Below are 21745 nucleotides of genomic sequence, written 5' to 3'. Positions count from 1 at the left end.
AAGTTGTCTGCAAGTTGCCAAGTTCTGCCTCCCTCCACCCTCTCCCCTTTCCCACATTCACACACACACACACACACGGAGAAGGTGCAATCGTAAAGTCCTTTCTTCCGCTTTTGAGTGTGCCATCCCCCTCTCGCCCCCCGCCCCCTTCGCCCACCTCCTGCTGGCATTTTAGCAAGTTTTGCGTTTAACAATTTCGCTTCCTTCCGCTTTGGCTAAACGGCGCCAGGTTGTCGTGGAAATTTGTTTTAATCGTCATCTTTGCCATCCTTCGTAAGCGCTTCCCTACTTCTGGAGAAATTTCGTCCGCAAGGTTTGTTGACGTCCTTCCCCCTCGCTCTTCCTCCCTTTGCCTACCGCTTTTGAGTTTTGGGGCCAACTCCTTCTTTCTCTTATCGATGGCCCGTTCAATATTTTATTAGTGTCCTTAGCTGTGCGACTCGCTGAGCACCCAGGCGCCACATCCTACCGTGTACCTTCGCCCATTTGGGAGCGGGGGAGGGTGGCTTCGGGCCAAGTTTTCCGCATGCCTTTGCCTTTTGCCCGGCACTTTGATTTCTTGCTCTTGAGCGCGCAATAAATATTTATTTGCCTGTAAGGAATCCAACTCCTCGACTCCAGCTGCTCCTCGACTTAAATCGGCCATTTAGTGGACTTACCTAATGGCGCACTGTCCGACATTCGGGGGCCTGGCTGCGCTCATATATAAGATGTTTGCAGAATAAATTATATTATGCCTCAATGGACTACAAAAGTCCTACAGGTCCGAGTACTTGCCATTGGCATTTGATAAATTTTGTATGAAATAAACTTAAATCAATTACATACAAAAAAATTAATTATTAATTATGATTTTATTATTATTAATTTTATTATTATATTTAGTAGAACATTATAATTATTAAATAATTTGTGTGATATAAAAATTACTTTTTTATTTAAAGTCGGGGTATTTTATAAATTGAGCAAGAAAAGCATAAATAAATTAGTTGCATAAATAAGTATTAATTAAAAAAGTCGTAATAGAGTACATTCTCAAATACTTTTTGTAATGAAGTGTGAAAAAACTTTTAAAAAAAACTTTCGGAACGAAAAACTAAAATAAATTAGTTTGAAAAAAATATATGTTAAATTTAAGAGTGAAAAAAGAGCGCCAACATTCTCAAATAGTTTTTGTTATGTAAAAATTATTTTTCCCTTTTCTCCGAGTGTGAAAACTTTAGCACTACCCCTTGCCCCTACCGTCGCTTATAACCCCTGCCATTGCATATCTTAAATGCACTTTGGATCATTTTCTTATCAATGAGCTGTTGCACTTTGGCTAGAATGTGTCCCCCTCAAGCTGCCCCTTGAATATGGAGCGTATATTTTCGTACACTTTACAGCCCGGCTACAATAAAACTGTCTATCTATTGTCTGTAGACAAGCCCCCTCCCCCACGACCACCCCCACCCTCTGGCGACCAGCACATACGTACACTTAACTCTAAACGTTATTATTGTCGCCTGACAGTCTCCACAATTTGGCGTAATGTGTAATATTTCTTCTTTATAACCGACTACGCATCCGCCGTACTCCACTCAGAAGGTGTATCCTTAAAAGGGGCAGGGATACTTAGGGGAAGGGTTGGAGGTGGGGTTGGATATGATAATAAAGTATAAAAAAAACTTGCGCATACTTTTGTGCGTCTTTCTTCGTTTTGTTGGGGTTGAGCACTTGCGGATATCCGTGAATATATATCATTTTATTTCTAATTTTTATGCTGCTTTTAGCGAAGCCATATTAACTGAAACGGCCCGAATTTATTTCTGCATCGCTAGAAATCAATTTGATGTGTGACGAAGAAGAAGAAATGTGAAAGAAAAAAGTCGAAGAAAATGCTGAAAATTGCGTTTTTCGCTTAGCTCAAACTAATTAAAAGTGCGGCTAAGCAGTTGCTCGAAGCGAGAGAGAGAAAGAAAGACAGAGAGCGAGAGAGTGAGATGAGAAGAGGTGACAGGTGCTTGACTGCGAAAAAAAATAGAAACCATCTAATGACCATACATCATTTGAGCAATCAATCAATTTGAGCACATTTAATCCACATGAATCATGTTACATGCGGCAGAGCAGATTGAACTGGGCAAAAAGTCTGGGTTGGTCTTGGGAGAAGGGGGGCAGAGTTCGGGGGCTGTTCGCTGGACTTGAACTGGAAATCTTGCGATATTAATCAGTCTATTAGACACGATTTGTTCCACTGCCGACATGGCGCACGATTATTCAATCAGAGCTCGCTCGATAGCCGCACAGTTGGTTGCCCAGGCCCAAACCTAGACCCATGCCCAAAGCCAGACACAGACTTAGCTCCACGCCCAGCCCCTGGTCAGTCAGGTCAGTTGGGCTGGAGTCATGCTGGAATCTGTGTACATGTGGAAGGCATACATGTGCCCAGCTCAAGCGTGTGGCAAGCGCCGCAGGCTATGTAAAGGAATAAAAAAGATATGTATTAATGCTTCGTAAATGCCAGCGTGTCGTATGATTGAATTTCGGATCAGGTTAGTATGTGACCTTGACGGGCACGCATAACCTACAAACGCATGCTTTAAAGATACAAATTTATTTATTAATACATATGTATATAAAGAAATATAATCCGTCTTTTTCTCTACTTCCACAGAGAAACTCTTGATTTTTCTCTCTGACAGACATTTATCACCTTTTCTCTCAGTCTTTCTCACTCGCTTTTTCCCGTTTCTTTCTCTACCCCTTTCTCCCGCTCTCTTACTCACTCTCTCTCACTCTCTCACTCTCTCTCTCTCTCTCTCTCTCTCTCTCTCTCTGGCCCTTTCTAAACATTTTTTATTTCAGTTTCCTATGCCTCCCTTTAATCCTTTCCGACTACAGCTCACATACTGATTTTCTTCTCTTTCCTTTGTATCGCATTTCTATGCGATTCTCATAAAATCAACCTAATCGGACAACTACTATTATTTATAATAATAATAATGAGTATAGCTTAATATGATAATCATTACATCCCACATCATCATAAAAACAATAAGTACATCATATATGAATCCATTTGACATAAATAATCAATTTAAATTCGTTTTACCATCCAACTGTCAGCATGTCCATGTCATCAACACTTGGGGTCAGTTTACAGTTGCCAAGCAAGTAAAGAGATAGAGGGAGAACTTAAGGACAACAAGAGTCCATTCAGTCGATGTGTGGTGTGTATTTATAGTTTTTACTCAAAAAATTTGTTGATATCGTAAACTTTTTTATGAAGTCGGTCAAAATGGCCATCGATAGAAAACGCATAAAAATTGATGGCAATGGGAAGTCTTCAGAGGAGAACTGTTTGGTGTCTAGAAGATTTCCAAAGTTCTCTGATGAGTGCTGCCCCCCTCTCTCCCCTCTCCAAGTGGGTGGTGACTTTAAAGGATTTGAAGCCGAGCGGCGCATAAAAATGAAAGACAAGCGCAATTGAGCAGCATTTGCATATTGAATGAGCTGCTGTGCTGTGCTGGAAGGCGCGGCTAGGACACAATATCCTGCAGACGCCAAGGATAACGCACATTGTATGACTTATGGCGCTGGCTGCAGCTAACACAACCCCCTCTTCGGGCATTGGACTGCGCCAGCCGTCAACTCGTGTAGTTTTTCAATTTCATCATTCCATCCCCCCCTCCCTGCTACAATACATCGCCCTTCATCCCTTCATCTTGTCAGCTGTTGGCGGCGCCGCGCTGCGCACTTGCAAAGATTTATTTTTATCGCCTACGATTTCCATTCAATCCAATTCATTTCGCTAACATTTTCTCGTCCTTTTTTTTCATCTTTTCTGAGCACGAAATTTGCAAAAATTTGCAGCGCGAAGACTTTTATTTTTGGCCACAAGTGGGGTAAAGTGCTGTGGGCAAGTGAAATGCGGCACTGTGTGGCATTTGCTCACAGAAAACTATTTGACATTTCCGGCCAGCGCCTTTTCCAATTTTATCAACGAATTCTGTGCCAGAGGCCACAGTTCTTGGCTTCCAGTCCAATTGGCCATATATAGCTCGAAAGCTTGTTGGCAATTGATTTAGCCAGGTGCCAGGAATGTAGCCATTTAAAAAAGCAAAAAATATAATAAAACAAAAAACACGCTCGACGAGGATGGGATTCGAACCCACGCGTGCAGAGCACATTGGATTAGCAGTCCAACGCCTTAACCTCTCGGCCACCTCGTCGCTTTGAACTTCATCGTCAAATTGCTTAACTTAAGCTTTGAGCTGATTCGTAAGTTAAGTTAAATAAGTTAACTTTCATAACTTGCCAAATTTTTGCTGACTTTTGAATTTTGTGCTAGTTTCCAGTTTATAGAGAAAGATAAACAGCTGAAAACAAAGTTGATAAAGAGCGAGAGGCAAAATAGATAGATGTTATTGCTGATTCGAGCATTACTTACCTTTAGATCTTTAGTTATATTATTTTAATATGCGAACCAAAATAAAATAATAAAGTTGTTACTGGTTTTGGCGACCTTTCCATATTCTAAATACTAATATTATTATTATTATTTAAATAATTAATATAATAATATATATAAATAATATAAAATATACTACAATAATTTAGAATATTTTATAAAAATTCCCGATTCTTAGTTGCAAATTATACCTCAAACAGTGCCCGCCTCTCGCAACCGCAAGAATCAATTTGAATTAATTTTAACCGTATTAAAGTTAACTCAAAAAACTTGTTAACTCATAAAATGGCTTAAAGAACTTTCCAGGCTCCTGGAGAGCAAAGATGAAGTTAAAAATCATCCTGAAATTGACTTTGGCGCTTTTTATGGAGGGCGCGTGTAGTTTTATGATCAGTTGGATGTCCGCCCCTGGCAGCACACTATCTGGTTAACTGGGCATAAAATCGAAAAGGCGTCGGCAGCGGCATCGGCTTAAATGGTTTTATGGCCCATCCTTCACTCCTGCCCAAACCGGAGCTGGTACTAAACGTCGCACATAAAAGTCGTAACGCATAAAAAACAAAGTGCCGAAAGAGTTTTGATGAATGTGCTGCCAAGGCGTTGCGGGGGGATTATGGATGTATCTGTAAAAGCTGTATCTGTATCTGTTATATCTGCATCTGTATCTGTTACTGTATCTGTGTCGGTATCTTTATTTGTATCTGCTTCTGTAAAATTTTTATCTGTATCTATATCTGTGAAATCTGCATCTGCATTTGCATCTGTGACCGGTGATGGGGCAGCGACAGGTTCGGTTAAGCGCCGCGCTAATTGACCATAAATCAGCCTCCGTCCGTTCGAGCATTTGGAAATTTACAGCCCTCGAGGATACTTTGTGTGCACTGCGAAATTCCTTGCGCAAAACTTTGCTAATACAAATTGCATCGACACTGAAGCGGAAGTTGGGAAAATTTCTGTAAAAAACTATCTCCAGCCGGCGACAAAGTGGTCAACATGCCGCAAACTTTGTTAGCAGCAGAGTTGCAGCTGCCAAAACGCGGCACGAAAGATTCTTGGCAGCGAGCCGTGCGGGCGGCGGTGGGTGAGGTAAAAGTTGTTCGCATTTTGCAGAATTCTTCTAAAACATTTTTAAACAATTTAGCACAAGAATTAAAAATCGCAAACGCCGCGCAACATGGCAAAGTTACGCTAGAAAAAAAGGCGAAAAACTTCTGTACGCAAAGTTTTCAGGGCCATAAATTATCATCCAGGGGGTTCGCCTTGTGGGTTAGCGCGGGGGGAGGGGCGGTAGGACGATACCTTTGGCACGTTCGGCACTTTTTTAAACGGATTTTCATCTCTTGCATGGCTTTTCTTTTGCTAATGCCAGCGCCGTAGACTTTTGGCGCCAACGAGTTTGACTTGTACAAATTGCTGTGCCGACATCGACAGCGATACACACACACGAACACACACAGGCAGACGCACACACAGAGACAGACGCACCCGCACGCACAAGTACTGTTTTTTTTTTTTTGGTGGGGTAAAGGACTCAACGTTGTCCTGACACCGCCTCCTGACCTTTTCGCGCAGCGTGTTGTACCTTTTGGCCTGGCCCTTTGGCACTAATGGATTATCTAAGCCTTTTAGTGGCTATTTGGCTATTGGTTGCCGTGGAAATGATTACTGACATCGTCTGATCTGGATTCCATTTGCGAAAGCAAAAAAAACGCTTATAAATAAAATATACAAGCTTGTTATAATCTATTACGCGGTGAGATTTTGCGCTTGTCATATTTAAAACTAATTAAATTCTAAATTTTTTAATCAAAAGCCCTTTAAAAAAAAAGATACATTTTTAAAGAGCCAATGTATAAATCAAGAAGTTTTATCTTAATTTTAGTAAAAATGTTTTAAATTGTGTGTTTGTATGCATCTATGCATCGACCAAATATAATACCGCCATATTTAATTTCCAATTTGATCTAGCAAAAATCTGATGAGATTTGACCAATTGTATAAATAGTGTCTATGAGGTGTGTGTGTATGTTTGTGCGTGTGTGTATTTATGTGTGTGCGTATATATGTATGTATGCATGCATGTCAGTTGTCTTCTATACCAATAGCAGACCAATTTGACTTGTTGCGAGGCAAGTTTGAATAAGAAAACGTATTTATTAAAGCTGCTCTCCTCCTCGATTCTCAAAAATGTAAGTAAGGCCTGCAGGCTTCACCTATGAATTAGGCGCAGGCGGCTTCAACGCTGGAAGCTGAGGAGCCGGAGGAGGAGCACCAAGGGGGCGGAGCTGGAGGCGTAGGTATGTAGGTATGTAGGTATGTAGGTATGTAGGTATGTAGGTATGTAGGTATGTAGGTATGTAGGTATGTATGCATGTATGTATGTATGTATGTATGTATGTATGTATGTATGTATGTATGTATGTATGTATGTATGTATGTATGTATGTATGTATGTATGTATGTATGTATGTATGTATGTACGTATGTATGTATGTACTTGTTGCGAGGCAAGTTTGAATAAGAAAACGTATTTATTAAAGCTGCTCTCCTCCTCGATTCTCAAAAATGTAAGTAAGGCCTGCAGGCTTCACCTATGAATTAGGCGCAGGCGGCTTCAACGCTGGAAGCTGAGGAGCCGGAGGAGGAGCACCAAGGGGGCGGAGCTGGAGGCGTAGGTATGTAGGTATGTAGGTATGTAGGTATGTAGGTATGTAGGTATGTAGGTATGTAGGTATGTAGGTATGTAGGTATGTAGGTATGTAGGTATGTATGTATGTATGTATGTATGTATGTATGTATGTATGTATGTATGTATGTATGTATGTATGTATGTATGTATGTATGTATGTATGTATGTATGTATGTATGTATGTATGTATGTATGTATGTATGTATGTATGTATGTATGTATGTACGTATGTATGTATGTACTTGTTGCGAGGCAAGTTTGAATAAGAAAACGTATTTATTAAAGCTGCTCTCCTCCTCGATTCTCAAAAATGTAAGTAAGGCCTGCAGGCTTCACCTATGAATTAGGCGCAGGCGGCTTCAACGCTGGAAGCTGAGGAGCCGGAGGAGGAGCACCAAGGGGGCGGAGCTGGAGGCGTAGGTATGTAGGTATGTAGGTATGTAGGTATGTAGGTATGTAGGTATGTAGGTATGTAGGTATGTAGGTATGTAGGTATGTAGGTATGTAGGTATGTAGGTATGTAGGTATGTAGGTATGTAGGTATGTAGGTATGTAGGTATGTATGTATGTATGTATGTATGTATGTATGTATGTATGTATGTATGTATGTATGTATGTATGTATGTATGTATGTATGTATTTATGTATGTATGTATGTATGTATGTATGTATGTATGTATGTATGTATGTATGTATGTATGTATGTATGTATGTATGTATGTATGTATGTATGTATGTATGTATGTATGTATGTATGTATGTATGTGTGTGTGTGTATGTATGTATGTATGTATGCATATTTATGTATGTACGTTTATACGTACTTATACGTGTATGCATATGTACATGATTGTAGGTATCCGAACAGGTATTCATACATGTTTGCATGTATCTACAAACAGGCATCCATATACCATATATGCAAGCTTAACACTTCGCCCAAAAAATATTTGTATATAATTTTCCACCGAGTAAGAATGTATTCTGTAAAAAGTGTGAAACACGTATTGGCAATAAATTTGAACCCGAAACGCCACCCACCAAACCTTTGACCTCCATTTCCACCAAGGAGGAATGCACTTTTCGAGAATTTTCCGAAACCCCGTCTGTGCTTTCATCACATAACTACATCGATAATTTCAGCTTCCCAGCTCTTATGGTATGGGCTGAGCGATGATCACCAGTCCATCAGTCAGTCAGTTTGTCAATCAGTTGGTCAGTCAGTCAGTCGGTCAGTCAGTCAGTCAGTCAGTCAGTCAGTTTGTTATTCAGTCATTCAGTCAGTCAGGGTAAACAGAGTAATATATGTATAGAGATTTGTTGACTACAAGACTCAAAGACAGAAAGTACTAGGTCTAAGAAATGTTGTACTTCCACGCATACGTGGAAGTTATGCATACCAGGAAAGCTCGGGCCCAGTAGGCCGCAAGTGCCTCTAGTATAAATTAGTTGAGTCCCTGATATTCCCCTCAATATTCCTCATTCCGAAGAGCGGGCAGACGTGAACGCCGCATTCCTTAAGGGGCAAGGAGCGCTATCAGCGAAGCGCCAGACACAAACCGGCACAAATGTCACTTGTCATCGGGGCACATTCACCGATATGCCGCAATATATATATTTCTATATATAAGGCTGGGCCGTCCGACGGATTCCAGACGCACGTATCTATAATTACGACAAGGAGGCAGCGCTGCTGCTGGTGGCAGCGGCCAGTGCGTGTCTCCGCATACATTTACATACATACAATTACAGTTACAATTACTGCAACAGTCATAAATTGAGAAGTGCATAAAACCAAAATGTGAATCGACAGACCAGCACACATGTGTGCGTATGTGTGTGTGTGTGTGTGTGCACACATAATCAGCAAGGCCGAGAAATATGTGAGATGCTAGCTCGCTCACCCACCAATCTCCCCCATGCCCCATTCACATTTGTTCTCTTCCTCTCTCCATCTCTCTCTCTCTCTCTGTTTAGCGCTCGCAAAAGTATTCTTAGTAATCACGCACACAGACAAATTTTTATATATATTTATTTACAGGGCAAATATTACAGAGATAATGCAAATGTCGAGCGAAACAAAAATTTTCCAATAGCTGCGACGGCGACTGCAGCAGCAGCAGCGACTGCAGCAGTAGCTGTTGCGACAGGTTCAACGTAACAATGAAAAGTGCAGAAGCCACGTGCATAATGGCAATTGGGGTTGGTTGCATGGGGGGGCGATCCGCTTACCTATAAGAAGCATCCTAAGAACGTCAAGACTTCGAGATTATATGCGAATGTGTGTGTAAGGCGCAAAAGTTGTATCTTTTAATTTAGGGATTTTTAAAGATGGGCAAATATTTGTTATGTTTTCTATAGGCTGCCTGCCTTCCATTTCGAAGTCTGTAGCACTGAGGCATGATATGGAAAATATGGACTATTATTAACTATCGAAAATGTACCGTACCTTTAATTAGAACTAATATTCTATATTCTGGCGACAAGTTGTGTCACTTACTTATTGGAGAGTTCATATTATAAATGTCGGGTAATTGGAAGAAGTAAAAGATCATTTTTTCCTGTAGATCTCAAATCCCAATTTCGGACATACATAACTAAATCTACCTACCACGTCCTTTTAAACAGGAAAAAATCTCATTTAAGGGATGAAAAAATAATGGCTACAGGGTAAAAATAGTATTTGAAAAATATATGAAAATACGCTTATTATTATTTTTACAACTCGTAGAAAAAAAGCATAGATCATGTCCTCAAATAATTTTCAGCCATTACAGTTCCCAATTACTGTAGTATTTTTATGTTAATCTATAAACCTAAATATTATGAGTATTATTGTTATGAGTTTAATTAACAGGTTTTTACGACTTAAGGAGGTCAGCTAGATGGAAGCGGGAGACGAGTGGAAATCACGCTTGAGATGAGGATAATGGTCGTTGCTCAATTTACTAATGGGTGCTCCTGGGGCAGGGAGCGAGGGGGTACCTGTTGATATGGCAGCGCCTTGAATTATGCTGATGATGCTCTAATTTGAATGATTATTACGTGTTGATATGCTGCGCAGTCTGTCGTGTTATCTACCTACAAATGCCCAGCAGAGATGACGCTAAGGATTACGGCGGGTTCGGTTATGGCTGGATAAAACAATCTGCCAACCTAAACAGCCTGTGTTACCTGCGTATATACCAGAGCTGCGAGTGTGTGAGTGTGGCTAGGCCCAAGGACACGGTGTTAGGCTGCCTAACAACCCCCATATTAAGCTGTCGGCTAAGAGCTGAGCGAGCAGAACGCCGACGGATGTCGGATGTGTTGAGAACGAGCATGAAAGGCTCCTAGCCCGAGGAAGGCGTCTGACTCTGTTGCTGCCCAACCAGCAGGCTCGGCGGGAGCCAACCAGGCGGCAATTAAGCGCAACCTATTGGAGCACAGGACGCGCTGCGCAGACTCCTGGCAGCTAAGCAGGAGCCACACCCACCGGGACGGCCCGGAGGCGATATTAACCAACAGTTAACGGCCGACAGCGGCCGACCGCAGCTGCAGCCACCCGCCTGGCCCACACACGTTCCAAGCCGAAGCGAAAGTGTGTCAAGAAAGGCGACCCAGCCTGGTTGCGTATACGTATTACCGTTACCTGTCATAGGCAAGTTCCCGTAAATCGTCCGTCTCTGTCGAATGCATGGCAAGGCGTTTGAGTGCGAACGAGTCTGCGTGCAAATGCATTTCGAGGGTTGAGTGAGAGGAGCGAGACTACGAAAAGTTTGTAGTAAGAAGAGTACACGCATCGAAAAGCCGAGAGAAAGTAAGTGGCCGCTGCCCGACGTCTGAGTGTGAGAGAGCGACTGTGTATGTGTGTGTGAGTGAGAATTATTGTGGAGTGTAAGTCAAAATCATACAAGTGGTCTTGTGGAACATAATGGCTGTGCTAATCAGTAAAGAGCTTAATAGGTTGTAGTAGATTAATTTATTAACTGGAACTATTGTAGTGCATACTCGTACTGTACATATGTATATATCATGTGCATGTGTATTTAAATTAATTCTAGAAAAGACTCGCATTTTTGGTGCTCACTTTTCACACATTGGCCATGCCTCCATCTCACTCTTCCATACGCGAGCCTAACTCTTTACGCTATTTTATGTTCTATTCGCTTTCGTTCTTTCATCAACATGCGATTGTGTCGTTTTTTTATTTTTCTTTCTGTATTTTAAACGACGCAATTGACGCCGACTGCGCTGTCGCAGTCAGCGCCGCAAACCACGTTTTTGCGCTACTTAGTTTGTACGTGTGTGCGAGTGTGCATGAGTGTATGTGTGAGTAGCTATGCGTGTCATTTCATACCACATTAGGTAAGGTTAGGTTTTTAATTTTGTTTTCTAACTTCGGGCCGCTTTGTAGCTGGCACTTTGCCAGACATATGTACATATATACATACATATGTGTTTAAGTCGTGTGTATGCGTGTGTATTTCTGGTTTAGCTTCACTTTTGTGGGCGCCATTCTCCACTGATCGCGGGTGCTTCTCTAACTGCTCTCTTTCTCTTTGCACTCCAGACAAACTACTCTGGTTTGTTTACAAAAAACCTTTCGCGTATTTGTGTTTTATTTCCGCTTTCATTGCTTTTGTTTTTGTTTTCATTGCTGCCGGTATCCAACCTGTTAGCTGCACTCTCTGCGCTCTGCCATCATCGTCAGCGCTGCTACTGCCTCTTCCAAATACATACATACATATACATATATATATATTTTCGCGTAGCATGTGGTTTTCTTCAATTCACATGGCATACATATGCAGGTATGTATGTGTATTCATATTATATACACATATCTACATATGTATAGCGGAGTGTCTTCTTATACTCTTTGCTCTTTTGCCTATTTTTATTGCGCTCTACGTCTTGTCTATTTTCGCTTGTGAACTTGAGAGACCACGTGGTTTTATGTTGGCGAGTCGCCAGTTCGTAAAGTCTGTGGATGTGGATGCCAAGCCTGTGCTTGTGGACTGTCGATTTTCGCTGTGGATGCCATTCGGAAGAGCGTCGCGCTCTTTTATCTTAATATCTGGTATCTGCTGTCTTCTAGCAGCATCAGGAAGTGCTTCATCAAATTTACATACACACAAATACAGTTATGCCTCTGTATTTGCGTGTGTGTGTGTGTGTGCCTGTACAACACTCGGCCCCAGGCCCCGGTGTCATTTTAAAACGACGTCATCAGCGAACCCTCCGGTCCGCTCCGCTCCGAGAAGTACCAGTTCCATAGACTTAAACTAAGTCGCACTTTCATTGACGTCTTTCGAGGAGGAGGATGACGGTGGATGCGGGGATATGGGAATGCTGGAAATACAAGTTTTCTTTCAATTGCGTTGATTCTTCGACCGTGCGCTAATGTGTGATTGCATCAATTGCGTCGCTTAATTAATCACAATGCATTAACTTTATTAGCTCAGTTAAAAAAGAAGGTATTACGCAATTTATCGCTGGGCTTGAAGGAGAGACCCATTAAAAAAGATACCAATTTGATTCCTGTTAAGACCGATTAGTATGCTTCTATATTTCGCATAAATAACAGTAATAAATATTTGATTCCTACTCATTTCGCATTCACCACACAGAGAAACAGCCAAATAACCAATCTATATTCCAGTTTAGACTCTATCAAGCCAACAAATTGTTAGTACCCATATTCAAATTGGACTCGCAATACATACAATGACACACACAGGCATACTGAAAGCAAACATTCTTAACACAGACAAACAGAACTCAGGCGAGTTAGCTCTCTTCTCCAGTTGCCCTTCTCTCCCCTCCCTCTCCCCACACCCCAACACCTCTCATCGCATACCAGTCAGCGCACAGGCGAACCATTAAACAGAAATTATAATTTTTTGAAGGCCAGTCGCGGACTGATATCATTACTCCCCATCTAATTCCAATTGAGCCGATGTCGCGCTAATTTTTTACTACGTCGTCAATTGGTGGAGCGGAGCTTTGGACCTGGCTCTGCCGGCGGCGACAGCGGCGCTTGCGCCGTGGTAGCCAACATGAGCGCAGTGCTGCTCGGTACTTTTTGTCCGCTTGTGACGTCACAAGCGCGCAGAGAACATTCGTCACTTTTTTCGCTCGTGAGCAGACGACATTTGACGTCTATGTGAAACCTTATTTAACACCTTGGTTGTGATTAGAAGTCGATGATGACGCCGACGATCAGACTTGAATATTCTACACACGCCTGCTCGGATCTGTTGATCTCTGATTTATATCAAACAAACGTTGGAAAAGGCAAACATTTGCCAATGTATTATGCGTAAATGATAACATTTGTAAGGGTTGCTTCAAAATATTTTTAACAAGTTTAAACTCTAGTCCTATCCGGTTTCACGAACCTTATAAGGTTCTCCAAGAGAAGAGTTTGGTGAGCTCTTGAACTGGTTCACATGCTTGATCATGAACCTGAACAAGTTCGCAACATTTTATGTTCCAGACAATTGGGGTGTAGCGCGACTACAGTCGGGAAAGTATGAATGCCAGATTGCAATGTGACAGAGCACGGATAGAACGGAAAATTGATCTATGCCTCATAAATTCTCATCTGATCACTTTTGCGACTCGCATCTGTGAGCAGTGTCTGGGCCATAAACCGTCTGAGCCTTACTTAAGCTCAAACGTCTAGACTTCATTAGCAGCGTAATTTGTGGAATTTATGTGGCAGTCACATTAAAAACTCAAATGTCCAAGCGAATGAACCAGTCTATGCGACAAACTGGTTCCGAGCGCATGGCGGGCGGGCGGTGCGGAGGTCAATAAAATTCGTGTTATGAATGCGCGTGCCAGGGCATTGCAAAATGCAGCGCTTTCCTTATCAGAGTGCAATTTCGGAAAATTTCCCACAGAGTGTGCGGCGACGCGCGCAGATAACAGTCCTGCCCCATTTGCCGCTTATCAGCAACGGTTGAAACTGGATTTTACTCTGCGCGATTCGCTACCAGATTCAGATCGACTGTCAAGAATATGGCAGGCAAAACAAAATAGCAAAAATTCACGAAAAAATCATTTAAAGCCCACATACACACATGCACAAAAGTATACGCAAACTATAAGCATTATTACTCAATTGATGTCCATGTGTGTGTGAGCCAGAGTGCTGTAAAAATATGTGAGCGCCAAAATACAAAACGTGCATTTTTGTGGAACTTAAATGTAGACTTCAAAACACTCACACACACTCACGCATTTTTAAGAGAGCTTTGTCTCTCGGCGCTCACCATCTATGACCCACACCACTAAGCGAGAGACGAGCCGGGCTGGCTGGCTGCTGGCTGGCGGCTAGCTGTTCGTGTCGCTTCGTCGTTGTCGCTGTCGCTGTCGCCGTTGCCGACGCTGTCGTTTCCCGCTGCTTCGTTTTGTGGCGTTTCGTATACCAATCAGTTGTCAGTTCGCATCCAACTAGAAAGCAGTTAACGAGCAGAGTCCGTTGCGTTTGCGGTTAAAAGCCACGAGGTCGATCAGCGTTAAGCGCGCTACTTAACCCCAACGTCACCAAATTCTTTCGAGCCCTACCCAAGCCGTTTGATCACGTGTTGCCCTCCCCCGCCCCGCTACCAATCGACAATCGTATTAACTGCGAACGATGATTGTTCTGAAAAGTGAATAGTTCTGCAAAATTCCCAATCAAAACATTTACATGTGAATAAGTGAACACAGCATAATACAAAATACAAAATACACACACACACGCGCACACGCACACATACACAAGAGAGCAAGAATAAATACAAAGAAATAGCGTATGAAGAATGCGTAGTAAGAAATTAAATCAAATAGCGTAGCAAGAAGACCTGGAAATGATCTTTTCCCATTGGGGGCTGCCGGCAGCTACGCGCGTATAATCACACACACATAAACACACATATACGCTAGTGCAAAATCAAAATAGCTACTCAAATTCAAATTTGAGTAAAGCAAGAATAAAAAATAAACAGTAAACGTGCTTATATATATGTACATATGTATGTGTACATACGAACATCCATATACATATCAATTTTTCCATTTGAACTTTAAACATACACACAAGCACACACACGTATCTACATATGTATATTATGTATTTATCTACATAAGCTCACACATATGCTTGCTTATGTATATGTGCGCTGTAGATCGTTAGTGTGTGTTTGCGCCGTCGTCGACTGCGGCGCACGCTTTCATTGAATTCTTATACGAATTCCAATTAATTTCTGTATGCGTCCAATTGGCATGAATTGGTGACGTGACGCGATCTCGCGCTCACTCTCTCTTTTGTTTCCACTCCCGCTATTTGGCACCAATGCGCGCGCTCTTCATAAAGCTTTTAAACATATTAACATTTATACATAACTTGCTCTTAGATTTTTTTTGTTGTATTTTTATTATTATTATTCCTTAAGTAAATACAGTTTTAATTTGTATGCTTATAGCTCAAGCAACAGCAGTAGCCGCCCACAAAAAACCAACAACAAGTGTATAAAAACATAAGTGTGTGTTTGTACATAATATACATATGTACATTCTTATCTGTATGCGGAATCGATACACGTAACTGTGTGTGCGTGTGTGTGTGAGCAAGAAATAATGCCAGTTAGCCTTAAAACGAAGCTTGATAATAATTAATACACAAAACCGACAAAAGTTGTGCTCAAAACAACAAAAAACATCGCATTTAAAGAGTTAATAAATGCACAACAAAGAGACTCCCGTAAAAGTGTCGACAACTAATAATAAAGTGTACAATATCAACTAACAACAATAAACACAAGTTCACAAGGAGCAACTACAACAACAACAACAAAAACAACAACAAGAACAACAGCAACCTCATCAGGAGCCAGCAAAGCTTCTACTCCATTTCTGATTAGACCAACACAGGTAAATAAAAACATTTCCATTAAACATGTCTAGAATATTTTTAAGTATTCTGTCCAATTAACGCCTACAAAAGGTTAAATGCGAGACGCTTGTCACCAGGCGGATCAGAGTCGTACTTGATTATGAACTTGTGTGTGTGTCTAGATTATAATTCCAATTGGAGATATTCGATTTTATTGGACTTATCGAAATTGGGCATCTTGTATCTTGAGTATGAACTTGTGTTCATGTTTGCGTGTTTAAATTTGTGTATTTTGTACATATGTATGTTATAACTCCAATTAGAGATCTTGAATTCTATGGGACTAATTAAACTTGCGCGTTTGTTTTACTTGGGTTTAACTTGTGTGCGTGTATGCTGAACTCCAATGGGAGATTTTTGTTTCTATTGGACTTATTGAACTTGCGCTTCTTTTGGGGGCTGCAGAGCTGCGATTTCGATTAGTGAGCATTTTGTTTGAAAGCCCAGTGCAGAGATCTTAATTAGAGCACGGCTGATAATGCGTCTAAAAATAGTACGCGCTGCTGATAGCGTCGACTACAGCGCGTGTCGGTGCGCTGTCGCTGTCGCAGTCGCTGTCGTTTGCTCTTTTTTTCTCTGTTACCCTTCCAGCCAGTGCGACTTATTAGCTACAACACATAGGTCGAACGGCAGAAATCCTCCGGGTTCAAGAACAAATAATAACTTTTTTTTTCCTATTCAGATACTAAATAAATAATCTATGTCCTTTTTGTTGTGGGATTTAAAACAGAGAAAACATAACACTTATTAGAAAAACTTTAGTTTAGAATCGGAATTTAAAGCGCGCAATATTTCTTATAGGAAGTCTTGTCTTGTGGATTTGCGGGAATAATTTCCAAAGTTGTTTTTAAATCTAAATCTGTTTTGTTTTGTTCAGGACTTCAATTCGTTTTTTTTCTGTCGTCGTTTTCTAGTTTCTCAACAGAATATTGACATTGAAATGTGATTAGGTCTAATGATTTTATTAAATGGGTCGATTCTCCGGCGATCAGCGGCGATAAGTGCAGAGCGTGCTTATATAAATGTCTATGTAAATGGCTTATCTATAGCTGCTGGTGGTAGTTGGAACTCGTGTATTTATGGCTCTGCTTGGCCGTTTTGGCATATCTTGAGATTGTGTGTTCAGATAGTGTCTGAAATAGGTTTGCCAAATTATTAATTTTAAAAGCCATAAATCAAACCAATTTATTTAAGTAAATTCAGGGAAAATTTTCTACAAAATACGGTGAGAGATCTTTGGAGGGGAACGCTGCGGGACTAGCGCTGGTAATTCAGCTTTTTTCTAGCCAAGCTGTGTTATTTTATTTTTAAACATTAAATTCAGCTAAATAGTATCAATTATATATACCCTATTTTAAGAATATACTTAAATATTAAGAAAATCAGAAAACAAAATAATCTCATTTAATTTCCAAATTTCTTTAAAACTTTTTTTCATTCTGAAATTATATTTCTATCTTTTGAAAAATTGTGTGACTTACCAACGTTGTATTTTCAAGTGGTTTTCGATTAAAGTTTTTAACAAAAAAGTAGCTTTCGACAACATGCAATGTCACCTCAGGTAAAAATAGTTCATTAGATGTACCTTTATCTATTTATGAACTGCATCTGCCTTAAAAATGATTCCAATCATTTGTTGATCGATCGATTGGCGGTTTCCTATAACCCAAACAGCCTTTGATTAATATGAAAAATAAAATAAATAAAATTCATCTTCTATTTGTCAGCTTCGGTCTGCTCCCCTTCGAGCGGATCGCGCGTGTTTCTCTCTTTGACCTTCCTCGGCACGTGTAAAGCTCCAAAGCCAACAAGTGCGAAAGAGTCGGCGCATTGCACTTTCAATAAGCTTTTATTTGAATGCGCTTCCGCGATAATTGAGTTCATAAATTAATAACAAATAAGATTAGCCTAGGCGACAACGCGATGCTCTACTCTTGCCTACTGCTGTCAAGTCGCATGAGCTAATTGATGTTCCCGCCTGCCGGAAGGGTATAAGCAGCAGCAGCATATGAAAACCAGAATGCGGCGCCTGCGATGACTGACCGCCTCTTTTGGTGCTTTCCCTCTCCATTCCACATTCTCCGTGGGGGAAAAGGCACTGACAATATTGTTGCAGCTAGCGAGAGGGAGAGGGAGAGGAGAGGGGCAAAGTGCATGGGAGCGTGCAGGGTCGAGATGATTTACTTAAGACCAGCAGCTAATGAAAAGTAATGACAGAAGCATGCAAAACTACACACACGCACACATACAACTAAAGATACGTGTGCGTGTGTGTGTGCGTGCGTGTATGTAAGAGGATTGACAATATTTGCAAGAGAAAAAGGCATCTAAAAAAGGTACTTTTGCTCTTTGTGTTGTGATAGGTTTTAGTCCGGGGAATGCCGCGTGTGATAAGCTATATACATATATATATATATATATATAGACAGACAGACATTTGTATAGCTGGGAAAACTGGACTGTTGCTGGCCACAGATAATGTATTCTGTGTGTGTTATCTTAATGCGTGTGTGATAAGAGAGCCCAATGCGAGCGTCGTAAAGCGCCAACATTTTGTGGGCGAATCAAGTGCTGAAAGGCGAGTGAAGCGAGCGGGTTACTAAGCCAGCAACTATCGCCAGGATCAAACATATAATTTTTTACTAGTCGAAAAAAAAACAAGACTTAAGAAATAAATAGATTTATTTAAGTTTCATATTTATCCTATTATGCACTTTATCCAAGCGTTTGTCGAACATTTAATTTTTTATTACCGGTAAAGGAGAAGAAAAAAGAATTAGTTTATCAAAATTCAATTATAAATAAAATTATAGCCCTGTAGAAGAATTGTCAAAAAGAGAATGTGTTTAAAATCTTCAGATATGATTTTTTAACTGATTATATCAAAATTTAGCACAAACATTTTGCTCTGAATTAGTTACCAGCTTTACTTTTAAAAAACATTCGACTAAGATTTTACTGTATTTTACAAAGTTCCACAAGAGAACATTCCTACTAAAATTCTGCAGGATATGAATAAAGTTTCTAAAATTTGTTGCTATGATCCAGGGAAAGAAAGTTATAAAAGCGCAGCTATGGATTTCACTTTCGCCAGATGGGAACGGGAAATGCTAATCGGCGGCTCAATATCAGCCTGGCCTAAAAGGTCGCCCGATCAAGTGTGACCAGAGAGCACTCTGGCCCAATCCAACTGCAACGGTAACAAGAGTGAGCGGCTTTTGGCCCGGCCAGCATCTATGTCATTTACATCTGGGGCCGAGGTGTTGGCCCGGCCAGTCCGAGCCGAGCCGGACCAAGACCAGTTGACCAGTTGACCAGCTGTCAGCTTTATTTTTTTTCTCGTCCGAGGGCCGCCTCTCTCACGCGAGATGCCGTCTTTAAAGCAAAGCCAGCGCTGACATACTTTGCTTAATAATCCTGTTTGACGAGTTATGCCAAGCATGTGTGTGCGTGCGCGTGTACCTGTATGTGTGTGTGTATATATTCTTTATATGTGCGTGTGTGGGTCGATCTTTTACTTCCACGTAACTGAACCTGGCCATGTGTGAGGGGTTGGCTGATTCGGACGCATAATCACATCGCATGAGCATCGGGAGCAGTGTTGTCAAAGTAGCCGAAACCAGGTTTTAAATAGCTACAAAACAGCTGCATTTTGTTATCGGCCCTATAAAAGTAGCCAAATTTATCCAGAAATGATCTGAATTGGCCACACTGTCAGCAATTCTGCTTCTACCCAAAGACCTCTAAAAGTGCCCAAATTTAGCCGAAAATTATCTGTATTGGCCACACTGATTAGGAGAGAGCTAACAGTTGGGATCTACTTGGCGGCCGAGTCTGATAAGCAGCAGATAAATGCTTCTTTCTAGATAGACGCATAAAAAACATACTCTCTAATTTTTTGCTTATCACTTGATGCAGCCAAACTCTAAATACATCTGTGTGTGTATTTTTACTCTTCATATTATTAGACAAAAAAAAAAACAAAAAAGAATATGTAATGCGTTACAAATATTTCGTAATAAGTTTTTAGTTATACTCTAACCGGGCTATTATAACTTTTACACGAAATGTGAGTCGCATTGACTTTATTGAGTTTAAGTCCCTGGGATTTTATCTATGTATATTTGGGAGAATATATGGGAGGAGATTGCCTCATCGGATATGCTGGAAGATAAAGGAATTATCTGTCGAAAACTTAGTTTTTCCATCCAAAATTTGTTCTGCTTTTCATGCTATCTTTACCAAAAATCACACTACCTTATCGTACAGCTTTTAAAACAAAGGGTATTCGATATTCGCCCAGTTCTAGTTTTCTGTTTTTATTATGTGTGCGTTTTTTGTTGTTTATTGCTTTCATTTTCTTGTTTGCTCGCCACTTGTTTTCTTGCCTTTTATTATTATTATTATTAAATTCTGTTTAAATATTTATTCATTATATATTCTCTCTCACTTTTAAAATAAGAGATCCATAGATTAGTTAAAATTTTCGCTAATGAGTTGCTGTCAAAGTGAACTTTTCCTTTCCGTTTTGCTGACATTGAAAATGCAAATATTTCGTTTCGAGGTACTTTTCTCGATCAACTCACGGCACAGATACGTTTTGGGAAAATTGTGTAATGCACAGAATTAGAACTACGTAGTTTATACAAAATTTCAGATGCTAATTTCTCGCCCACACTCTATTTTTCTGGTTCTTATAAAAAAATTGTGTTATGCTACGCGGCCCACTTTGAGAAACGATTCTGACTCATTTTCAGGTGGTAATAATGCCCGATATGTGTTTTGATATATGTATATATAACGTATATATTTATATCGATTCAATATGCGTGTTATATATTTTTTACTCTCGTCAGCCGTAGGTCTATATGCTTTTTGTTGGGCAGGTTTTGTGTTTTGATGTTGTAAACAAATCACATTATTTAGTTGATATCAAATTAATTTTGCTGGAATTTGATAATGTATAGAAAAACATTGGATGACGCAGATTTTAAACCCGAGAGCAGTCCCATCAAAGATTTGCTTTCTGTTTTTATTTATTTTGTTATTCACAATTAATACATATATATATATATATAAATATATTTGCATTGCCAAGAATTTGGACATTTATTATGCGGCAACAAGTGCCATCAGGGGCTTCTCACTGAGCGACGCAATTTTCGAAAAAAAAATATTCGAATATTTGGACTATTTTAAAGCTCAAGGCAATTGTTAGTGCCTGGCCTAGAAATGCATCTGAAAACAGTGCACAGCTATTAAAAATAGAGCCAATTAATAGTTTGACACATAAGACCCAAGTCGTCGTAGTTGCTTTTACTACACTCGAGTACATATAGAGTATACCTGTTTATAGCCTGAACCCATTTTGTGGAGATGAGTATACATTTTTATACATAAAGTGAATACATGCACTTTTAATCAATTGAAATTGAAATCAAATATTATCTTATACGTAATCCCCATTCCTTCTATTTTAATAATATTGCTGAATGCACCACAATTCGAATGTAGTGTTTATAAATCTCCTTCCTGAAAATTGCTTATTGATCGGACAATAAGCACCGAAATGAACCAAGAAATCGTTTATAGTGTGGCGCTTTGGTGTATGTGTATGTGTGAAAGTCCTTGTATATTTTTGTGTAGAATTAATATAAACTGCTTGTAACAGAGTATT

The 21745-nt window shown here is 40.3% G+C and overlaps 1 protein-coding gene and 1 non-coding gene across 5 annotated transcripts in view; one reads left to right on the top strand and one right to left on the bottom strand.

The window, feature by feature from the left end:
• Positions 1-4132: 4132 nt before the first annotated feature.
• TRNAS-GCU (transfer RNA serine (anticodon GCU)) lies at positions 4133-4214 on the bottom strand. The gene has a single exon. It is a non-coding gene; the product is annotated as a tRNA-Ser (tRNA).
• A 10359-nt stretch (positions 4215-14573) lies between these two features.
• The window catches only part of foxo (forkhead box, sub-group O), a 38340-nt gene continuing 31168 nt past the window's right edge, over positions 14574-21745 (top strand). For 2 of the 4 annotated variants that reach the window (XM_032438987.2, XM_015169383.3), the window contains exons 1-2: positions 14576-14825; positions 15599-16046. The gene's annotated coding sequence lies outside the window, so the exon portion shown is untranslated. Of the gene's footprint in view, positions 14826-15598; positions 16047-21745 lie in introns of all 4 variants that reach the window. The other 2 variants (XM_015169385.3, XM_015169382.3) reach the window with 2 other exon arrangements.

The sequence above is a fragment of the Drosophila virilis genome, chromosome 2, assembly GCF_030788295.1.
Source record: "Drosophila virilis strain 15010-1051.87 chromosome 2, Dvir_AGI_RSII-ME, whole genome shotgun sequence".
Classification (NCBI taxonomy): Eukaryota; Metazoa; Arthropoda; class Insecta; order Diptera; family Drosophilidae; genus Drosophila; species Drosophila virilis.
The sequence above is the reverse complement of the archived record's forward strand: the minus strand, read 5'-3'. Positions and strand labels throughout refer to the sequence as shown.